An 8,772-nucleotide genomic window follows, 5' to 3' on the forward strand; every position below is an offset into this window, starting at 1 on the left:
CTTTTTATCGAGTTATAAATGAGCAGACGTTATGCGAGTTTAAGGAACGCTTATCTATTGTTAACTGGGAACATGTTCTTGAGGAAAGCGACCCTGATGAAGCTTACGAAAAATTTTTAGAGATATTCACTGACATTTATAATGCTTCCTTTCCACTGAAGAAATTCTACCAATCAAAGAAAAGTAAGAAACCATGGGTCGACAAGGACATGTTGCAGTTGATAAAAAAACGAGATAAACTTTATAGACTGTTTTTGCAAAGTAGGTGCCCTGAAGAGCTGAAAACATTCAAAAAATTTAGGAACTTCGTCACAAAGCAACTTCGCGTCGCTAAAAAGCAATATCTTTATAACCGCTTTAATTCAACTGCTGGACAATCTCAAAAAGTTTGGAAGGTTTTAAAATCTATCTTCGCTAATTCTTCCGAACCGACCACAAAAATTATTCATGAAGGGATTGAACTAAAAGGTGCTGATCTAGCAGATGCCTTTAATGACTACTTTCTTTCCTTTGCTGACACATCAAGCGGCGACGTAAATCTGTCCTATATGAGTGCCCGTAATGGTAAAACAATATTTCTAACACCTGTTACAGCAAATGAAGTAATTACAGAATTTTTATCACTTAATAATAGTAAAGCTACAGACGCGTCAGGTTTCCAGATACAGCCCATAAAATTTACCATCGACATTCTTGCACCTTGCCTCGCCCATATCTTCAACCTCTCCTTGGTTTCCGGAGTTTTTCCGCGTCTTATGCAAAGGGCAAAAGTGACAGTAGTGTATAAAAAAGGAAACAAAAATGAAATGGCAAACTATCGCCCGATATCAATCTTACCTGTATTTTCTAAAGGCCTCGAAAAAGTTATTCTTAAACGACTATCCTGCTTCACTGAAAGATATAACATTATCACTAATGCTCAATATGGCTTTCGTAAAAACAGATCGACTGAGTTAGCTCTCCTTGCTCAGAAAGAATTCATACTAAAACATTTTGAGTCAAAAAACATGGTACTTGGATTATTTTTAGATTTTTCAAAGGCGTTTGACCTTGTTAACCACTCTGTGCTGCTTAAAAAATTAGATCACTACGGTATTAGAGGCATACCCCATATGCTGATTTCCTCATACTTGCGACATAGGTCTCAGTTTGTCAGTATTGCCGGTGAATGCTCCCATTTGAAAGCGGTAGCTTCTGGCGTTCCGCAAGGGAGCATTTTGGGTCCGTTTCTTTTTGTTCTTTATGTCAATGATATTGTCCGCATTGATAGCACTGCTGAGTATATAATTTACGCAGATGACACTAGTCTGTTTTTTTCGGGTACTTCAACTGCTGATCTTGCAAATCGAGCTAATAAAACCTTAAAAGCAATAAATACTTGGACGGTTGATAATCACTTAAGAATTAACGTTAGTAAAACGGCAGCAGTCATGTTTCACCCACGTCACAAACACATTGAACTACCTCTAATTGAATTAAACAATACCAGAATAGAGTTTGTGCAGTCTGTGAAAACTCTGGGCGTTTACTTTGCAGCAGATATGTCATGGAATGACCATATTAATTACGTAGTTCAGAAACTTTCCAGAACAGTTGGTATCATGCGCCGCAATTGCTTTAATTTTCCTATGTCAGTCAACATGTTACTTTACCACTCTTTGTTCTCTTCTATAGCCAACTACGGATGTATGGTGTGGGCAACAACAACAGCTGAAAATATTAACAAACTCACAGTGTTACAAAAACGAATTATACGCATTGCATGTAAAGTGCCATATTTCTTCCACACGGCGAGCCTTTTCCATCGACACAACGTCATACCAATGAAGTCCATCTATAACTATAGGCTGTGCTATAAATATAAACTCGCCATAATGAAAAATGATGACTCCTTACTTACACTGGCTGGGCTAGAGCAAAGCAGAACTGTGTATGATACCCGAGCAGCAGAACCTTGGAATGTTAAGAAATGCCGCACAAACTATGGCAAGCAAATGTTGCAGCATACCTTACCGACACTTCTGAACCAGTTGTACTGCCACAAGAATCTTGACCTATCCAATATTTCTCTGAAAGAATTGCCCCAAATGTTCATGTAGTTTTTTTTTCTTCCTATTACCACTTTGAGTGCACCTGTCAATTTTGCTGTCATTTATTTTCTCCTCCCTGTGTTTGCCTTTATAGGCTCTTTGATCTAATGTAGTTCTTTCTTTTATAAGCACAATGTACTACGTATTGAACGTACATGTCTCATTCTCTGTACCGAACATACTTTACTTACATTTTGTTTGATGTCGTACTCCGCCACCGTCAATGCTGCACTGTAAGAGGAAGCCAGGACCTCTCAAGCTGTCTATACAGCTTTTTCCCTGGCTGTCCTCGCAACACCCAGTTGCGGAAATAAACCTTCAACCTTCAACCTTCAACCTTCCTGGCTATCTGCTAACAGTACAATATCGTCCGCATACATTAAACCCGGGAGTCGCTGCTCAACTACATTTCCGCCTAATCTGTACGATAGATTATAACCCAGATTACTTTCTTCTAGCCTTCTTTCCATATTTATCACGTAAAGCATGAACAGCAGCGGTGATAGAGGGCAACCTTGCCTTAATCCTTTGTGCACCCCTACAGTTGTGGTACTTTTTTTCCCTTCCCATGTAATTTCAACTTCATTATCTCGGTAGATTTCCTGTAGAAAATCAATTACCTCATCACCAATACCTAAATCTTTCAATATGCTCCACAGGAGTTCCCTGTTCACGTTATCGTATGCACCGCTTATGTCTAGAAAGGCTAGTTAGGCGCATGGATGGATGGATGGATGGATGGATAGGAGCGCCCCCTTTGAAACGGGGTGGTGGCAATTGCCACCATGCTCAGCTTTTCTTTATTTATTATTTTTTTTTGTTTACTGTGTTGGCAATTCTCATTAAGATTCTCCATCAACTTTTCCTACGGTTTCCTACTATTCTAACCTTATGCCACATCTCTGCTTTTCAGCCACCAATCCTCCAATCGCTTTTTGCTGACTTCCACTGCAGATTTATTTACATGACCCACCCTAACGGCACCCACCCTAACGGCAGCGCCCCTTGCGGCCTCTCCGCGCAGGCATCGCGGCGGGGGCCTCGCCCTCCCGTAGGAAACGCGCGCGCTGCGCACACTAGCCAGTATATTCTAGGCCAGGGGTTCTCAAACTGGGTTCCGCGGAACAAAGGGGTTCCGCGGGCTGTCTTCTTGTGTTCCGCGAGAGCCCTCACCGGCCCTGACCCGGCAGCTGATATGAGACTGGCTCTGAGTGCTGCTGAGCCACGCTTTGACTCGCTCTTAAAAGGAAAGCAGTACCACCCATCACACATCACATTAGTATCTGTATTAATCTGTGCAATAAACATTTAACCTCTGCAACTTTCCCTTTGCAAAAATGCACTCGACAACATTGCTGGTAAGTGAAAGCGGGAAGGGGGGGGGGGGGGGGGGGGGGGGGTTCCCTGGAACTTATTGAAGGCTTTTGGGTTCCTCCAAGCAAATAAGTTTGAGAACCCCTGTTCTAGGCAATGGACATAGAGTTTCTTACTATTACCTAGAGGGAAAGCTGGCGATCCCTCTATGGGAGTTTGCATGGAGACTGATGGAGACCCCTCGAGGCCACTTCAGCCACCATGGGCGCTCAAAGCATCATGGGGCGGTGAGCTACCGACTGCAGAACCACAACTTTTGGCCAAAAAATAATAGAAAAATAAAGCTGTTAGATAACTACGAATGTCCTAACACTTAATATCTTGTCTAATGATTGCAACAAACGAGCAGAAAAGCATTTAAGTGCAAAGTTTGCCCAAAATAAGAGGTGACTAGCTTTCCTATTGGCCAAGTGATGAACACTAAAAAACTAATATTGCGTAATTAACAAACGCACTTTTAAAAGTAAATATGTTTTAAAAAAAATGTTGTTGCTTAGATACTTTAAGAGGTTTTTAATGACATTTCGGAAGAGTAAAACCTTTTATTGGCGCCGTGTGTCGTCGCGTTTTCACTACTATGGCTTTTGCACACTGCGTTCGCGCGAAAGTCGTCTGCGCCATGGTCTGCGCACACACGGACAGCGTTTTTGGAATGAAACATCTTAGTAATGACACTCCGTGTTCCTGAAAAACTACGACTGTTCCGCAACAAGTAGCTCACCGCCCCATGATGCTTTGAGCGTCCATGGTGGCTGAAGTGCAGCGCCGCCATAAGAAACTCTATGGCAATGGAGGTGGATATCTTCCGGTGCACCGCTCAAGCGACTCGTCGGCAACATCGGGTCCACGTCGCGGCGGCCTTGGTTTGTGAGAGCGCCTCTGCGCTCTCTTGAAACAATGTTGTTGCCTCTTTCTCCTCGGTGGTGTGGTGATGGGCTTTGCTGCTGTGAAATCTCTGATTTCCTTGAAGACTGCCTTGCCCCCATCGGGCTAGTTTTTAGTTTATTTATTTATTTATTTATTTATTTATTTATTTATTGTACCCTCAGGGCCCGAAGGCATTACAGAGGGGAGTGGGAATACATAAAAAATTCAACCTGAACAGCAACAACAAGGAGAGAAAACAAAAATAAATCAGGAATACATAAATAGTGAAAACACAGGAAGGCAATGAGATTAGAATGCAGTGGGGATATATTAAAACAGTGTGTAGACAGTGAAAGGCAATTTTTAGACAGTAATACACGACACATACTCAGAAAGAAACATTAAGGACTTTACGAAATGCATTGTTATCAGAAATACCTGCGATGTCGTGGGGAAGGTGATTCCAGCTGACGGAAGTTCGGGGTATGAATGAGTCATGAAAACATTTGGTGCGACAAGATGGGATTCCAACTTTATGACGGTGATCAACGCGTGCTGATATGTAACATGGTCTTTACAGTAACTTAGGATTGAGAAGGCTGTTGTGGTAAATTTTGTGAAAAAGACACAATGAGGCTATTGATCTGCGGTGGGAAAGAAGTGGTAGGGACAAACTTGATTTCATGGCGGTTACACTGCTTGTTCGGTGATAATTAGAAAGAATGAAACGGCATGCGCGGTTCTGCACAGCTTCCAAATCTGAAACGAGTGAATCGATGCCAGGGCTCCAGACAGATGCAGCATATTCTAACTTGGACCGTACCAATGTTTTATAAAGTAATAATTTTATTGAAGTAGATGAACGCGAGAAATTTCTGCGAAGGTACCCAAGCATGCGATCAGCGTTATTTATTATGTATTCAACGTGAGTTTTCCAAGACAGGTTACAAGGAACGTAAACACCCAGATATTTATAACATGACGCGGTTTCGAGAGACACGTTGTTAATGTGATAAGAAGAAGGGGCATTAGAGAGACGAGAAATGCGTACATGTTTACACTTATTAATGTTTAGTTGCATGTTCATGATGCTTTGAATTTCTTGCCTAGGGACGGGCATTGCCGAATCCAAGCCGTCTTAATGCTCTTGCGTCTTGGATGTAGGTTGGTGTCTGCCATAATTTGAGCCTGCTGGCGTACTGTAATTTGGCACTCGCCTCCCTTGCTTCATACGAGGACTGGCGCCCTGGACTGATCAGAAAACAACTTTTAAGTAACTTTCATTGAGTGTTAGAGATGTGCCATTGACACCGTAGCCAATTAATTTTTCTTTAAGCATACTGGTGTCTGGAGAATTAAATGCTTTGGTGAAGTTGATAAATTTGCCTGCTGCTGGGGAACCCGAATCAATAAATTTCCTATCTACGCCTGCAAAGTCAAAACACCAGATGTTGCAGAATACCTTTTTCTGAATCCAAGTTCTATGCTTTTCTAGGTCGCTGTTCAGTCTTACTGCAAGCAGTTTTTCAGTCACATTGCTGAATAACAGCAATATTGATATCGGCCTGTAATTGAGAATGTTATCTTCTTTTGACTTGTGTAATGGAAGAACTTTTGCTACTTTTATTTTTGCTGGAAAAACATCTGTGGACAAAATTAAGTTGACAGTATGAGCTAGCACTGGAGATGTTATTTCTGTGACAGGTTTGACACTGTGGGCTGAAATGTTATGAATGCCACAAGAAGCCATTTGCTGCTGACTTTACATCATCACCATCTGGACAAAAAAGATAAAAGGAACCAGTTGGTCGAACAAGACATGGCAAAGGTACGGTTGGATTTACACTTTCTATTGATGAGAAGCAGTCGCTAAAAGCCGCACAGACATCCTCTGGTGACGTATGCATTGTGTCCATATTAGCTACTTTATCAGGCAAGTGTTGCTTTCTTTCTCTGCCAAGGTACTTATTCACTAGGCTCCAGTTTTTCTTCAAATCCTTGCCATTAAAAGGTACGTGGTCACTGAAGTAGGCTTGTTTTGCTGCAAAAAGAACATTGTTTGAAATTCTCGAGTACTCAGAATACCAGTGTCTTAGTGATGCATTAAAAGGTTGTTTTCTTAGTCTTCTATAGATATATTTCTTTTTGATGCAACGCGAGACCGAATTCAATACCCAAGGATTTCGCGGGTTCATCAATTAACTTCCACTCAGGTGACGTGAGCAGATCAGCTTTGCTGGGCACTGCGTTAGAGTAGTGCGCCATTCCCATAGCCAGACATCCCGTGTGCATGCATGTTAGTAGTCTTGGTGCGTCTGTAGTTTTCTCTGCCTTCTCTATTTGGAAATGAAAGATAAATTGAGTGTTGGTCAAATGTTTAGGGGAATCCCCCAAGGTGGAGTAGATTTGTAGCAAAGGATTAATTGCTCACTGACATCAACCCGAGCGCAGCTATTCGGCGTTTTATACTATACAGTGTTTTGTTACAAATCTACTCCACCTTGGGGGGATTCCCCTAAACATTTGATCAACACTGTTCCCACTTCGAGTTATTAATTTGCTCTCGCCCTGCCATAAGCTTGCCGTCCCGGTTAGCTCAGTTGGTAGAGCGACTGCTCTGGTGAAGCGGTGGTCCCGGGTTCGATCCCCGGACCAGGACGAATTTTTCTTTAGCTGCGAAGTTTCTGAGAAAGCTGTATAGCTTCCTTCTGTAGCCTTATGGCTACGCTCGGGTGGATGTCAATGAGTGATTACTCCCTTATTACAAAATGAGTGTTGTATGCTGGAGGGGCGCAGGAATGGGTGAAATCATGAGGCACAACCATGAGCACAGCCTGGACTAAGCTGCCTCAGAAATGCCAGTGCCACACAGATGACAAGTTATGCGGAGAGTAACTGTGTGCTTGGACAAAAAAGAAAACCATTGGGTCAAATTGGGCACTCAAGTTGGATCAAACTGGAATCAAATAGCATCAATAGGTCAGCCAAATGAACTTGTGAACCCAACTGGGTAGCCCAATTTGTTTTACGATTCCAATTGGACGATCCAATTGGAACCTGTTAATGGCCTTCAAAACAATTGATGGAGCTACAAATTTCATACTTTGGTTTTCACGAGTGCAGGGATACGTACGCATAAGGGTTTATTTCCATGGGCCTGTGATATGGGACCTTTCTTCTTGCACGCTGCATTAAGATCCGCGTTGACCCCAGACAGCAGCGAAGCAGAGGTGTCGGACTTAGTCCATCGTCCCTTTGGAGGTGCTGACGGCCCGTGTAGGGGGCACTGGTGTAATGACCTCTCCCTGTGGAAACCATGTGACGAAGAGGCCTCGTCTTTGGAGAGTGACTAGCAGTGGCTGCTGCCTCTGCCAGGGGTGGCCCAGCCCCTTTCATTGCTTACTTATGTGGAGGGAGTCATCATCAGCCTGACTACGCCCACTGCAGGGCAAAGGCCTCTCCCATGTCTCTCCCATTAACCCTGTCCTTCTTTGCCAGCTGCGGCCACCGTATTCCCGCAAATTGCTTAATCTCATCCGCCCGCCTAACTTTCTGCCGTCCCCTGCTACGCTTGCTTTCTCTCGGAATCCACTCCGTTACCATTAGGGACCAATGCATTCGCATTACATGCCCTGCCCAGGTCCACTTCTTCCTCTTGATTTCATCTAGGATGTCATTAACGCGCGTTTGTTCTCTCACCCACTCCTCCCTCTTCCGATCTCCTAACGTTAAACCCATCATTTTGCTTTCCATAGCTCGCTGCGTTGTCCTTAACTTAAGCTGCACCCTCTTTGTTAGCCTCCACGTTTCTGCCCCATAGGTGAGTACCGGTAGGATACAGCTGTTGTAAACTTTTCTCTTGAGGGATATTGGTAAACAGCCATTCATGATCTGAGAGAACCTGCCATATAAGCGCTCCACCCCACTGTTATTCTTCTAGTTATTTGCCTCTCATGATAGGCATCTGCGGTCACTACCTGCCCTAAGTACACATATTCTCTTACTACTTCTAGCACCTTGCTACCAATTGCACACTGTTGTTCCCTTGCTAGGCTGTAGGGAGCAGGCCACAGTGATGCTCCACCCCGTTTTCCAACTTTGGCACATAAGTGGTTGGCAGTATTCCACTCTCCCTTGTTCTGTTAGTATAATATATGCAGGATTTGTGAACCAATTTTGTACTCTTCGTTCCTGCAGTGATTATTGATGCAAACATTTTCTTCCTATCTTGGTGTCCTTCCTCTTATACCAAATAAAATGTCTTCTGCATTGCGGAAACAAATAAACTACGATTAGCCGCCTTTCTTGCTTTCGGCAAATGTGATGCTTTCATTGAGTACTTTTATCCCAGCAAAGGCTGATGTAAGAAGGATTCCAAGGCATAGGCTCAACATTCAGTCACGTCAACATCCGGTCCATTGTGTTAGCCCAGGTTGCCCTC

At 43.2% G+C, this 8,772-nt stretch overlaps 1 non-coding gene across 1 annotated transcript; it reads left to right on the forward strand.

The window, feature by feature from the left end:
* The first annotated feature begins 6,916 nt into the window (after positions 1-6,916).
* Positions 6,917-6,990, forward strand: TRNAT-GGU (transfer RNA threonine (anticodon GGU)). Its single transcript has one exon. It is a non-coding gene; the product is annotated as a tRNA-Thr (tRNA).
* The last annotated feature ends 1,782 nt before the right edge of the window (positions 6,991-8,772 follow it).

Source organism: Amblyomma mixtum, chromosome 4 (genome assembly GCF_055824585.1).
Source record: "Amblyomma mixtum isolate Tamu chromosome 4, ASM5582458v1, whole genome shotgun sequence".
Classification (NCBI taxonomy): Eukaryota; Metazoa; Arthropoda; class Arachnida; order Ixodida; family Ixodidae; genus Amblyomma; species Amblyomma mixtum.